Source organism: Dermacentor andersoni, chromosome 3, assembly GCF_023375885.2.
Source record: "Dermacentor andersoni chromosome 3, qqDerAnde1_hic_scaffold, whole genome shotgun sequence".
NCBI classification, from domain to species: Eukaryota; Metazoa; Arthropoda; class Arachnida; order Ixodida; family Ixodidae; genus Dermacentor; species Dermacentor andersoni.
Window position 1 is genome coordinate 233393451 of NC_092816.1, and position 2207 is coordinate 233395657.

Here is a 2207-nt window from a genome sequence, read left to right on the forward strand (position 1 = left end):
CGTCCCCCACCGATCCGGACCCCGAAACCAATCCCGCCTATATTTTCAAAGAGATTGTTCAGCTCTACCAATCTGGCCATGCCATCTATCCCAAGCCCTGTAAGGGCCCTGTAAGGCGGAGGAGCGCATTCTCCTTCGCCTTTATTCCAAAACTCTGCTGTGCCCGGCAGCCTTAAAATACTTTGACCCCGCTTGCACGGGGGAGTGCCCGCACTGTGGGGAAAAGTCCTCAGACATTTTCCACATGGTATGGGCATGTCAAAAACCCCCAAATCTAACCACCCTACCCAACCCTTCCCGGGAGGACTGGGAGGCAGCCCTGCTCGGCTGCTCTGACCTGACGGCCCAACGGGCCTTGGTCGAGCGGGCCCGGGCGGCGGCCGACGCCAATGGGCTCCCGTAAGGGGGAGCCCACCTAGTGTTGATGCAAAACCTATCTAAATAAATGTTTTTCAGACAGACAGACGACAGAACAAACTGATTGCCGCCAAGCGCGTGAAGACGACTCGCCAGTCTCCATCGCGGGAGCAGTTGGGACAGAACACCAAAAAGCACCTGGGCGCTGGTTCGAGTCGACGGAAGAAGAGGACGGCACCGATCGAGATCCAGATCTCCACACGGAAGCAGAGCGAAGAGCAATACCCCCTCGAGGGATCCCTCCAGCTCCAGGGCTTCGCAGCGGTCCAATTCGCCCCTGCCTAAAAAACAGCAGGTGAGGTGGGCGAGCGTTGCTTCTCCCACTGCTCCAAAACAGAATACTGGTGAAAATGATAAACGTATTCAGAAATTGGAAAAGGAAAATGCGCGACTAAGAGAACAGCTCTCAGGAGAAGAACGCAAACGACAATCACTTGAGAAACAAATGTCAGAGTTAGAGGCGCGCTTCAATAGCACATACAACAGCTGGAAACGCCGCGCAAGTGGGAAGAAATAGCCAAAACGAAAGCGGCGGCAGATATAAACTCCGTCTCCGCGCAGTCTCCGGCAACCCAATTCTGAAATAACGCGCACATAGCGGCAGCGCCGATCCAGACAATGATCGCGGAAAACTTGAAAATATTTATGCATGAAATGATGACGTTAGTTACACAAAGGTTAACGGAATTTCAACAACTATGCATGAACGACTTCGAAAAACACAAGGTATTCGTGGCGAAGCAGCTTAAGGCACTCTCGAAGGCTGTTCCCACCAAAAAACGCGCAATTACGATAGGAGCGGGTTCGGCAAAAACTAATATAAGCCACTGCGTAACGGAATCCGACGGCTGGGACACGGAAAAGTCACGGGCTTAAAATAAGAGTGGGCAACATGGCAAATCACGCTAAGAAATCACAACGAATACAAAATTCAGAACAATTAGAGATATGGCAATGAAACTGCCGCTCCTTCTCCAGGAAAGCGGCAGTGTTCCACCAGTTTACTAAAAACTCCGGAATCGCTCCGGACGTGATATGTCTGAAAGAGGTCAGGGCCAAGCCGGCCATAGTGCAGGATACTACACTCTGAGCAATCCTAAAAATTCGAAGGTCGCCACAATGGTTACCAAGTCGATAAACGCTCAATTATTAACACTTCCGCAAATTGAGGGAGAGACTAATTCCATAGTTATCAGTGTGATGCCAAAGAAACGAAGTAATACACACACACTAATCACAAATCTGTACAGTCCTCCCAAAATCAAAGGGGACGACCTACCCCACATTCTCTCAGCAACAAAAGATTTACCGGGCACCAGGGATAAGGCGGTGATAGTGGGTTACTTTAATGCACCCCACATACTATGGGGATACGCGAAAACGTCGCTCAAAGGGTTCCTACTCGAGCGCACCGCCACGGCTTTGGGCTTACGGGCAATCAATCAGATCGGCAAACCGACGCGCGCGGGTAACAGCGTCAGCAGAGACCCGGCGCCCGACCGTGCCTTTACAATTAACATTAGAGACGCACAATGGGTTTCCTTCGACGAGAACCTGGGAAGCGATCACGACATTATCCGAGTAGCGCTCTCCCCGCCCAACATACGGAGGACAATAGGAATGACTAAATTAAGTGACTGGCCTCGTTATAGAGAACTCCAGAGAGCGCTGGAGGAGTCAGATACAGCCCCGACCAACACGCGAGAATGCACTGAATTCCTTCGACGAGCCCACGGGGACACACTAAAGCCATTGAGCGTACAGCGGAGGTGCCGGGGATAGACTCTCAC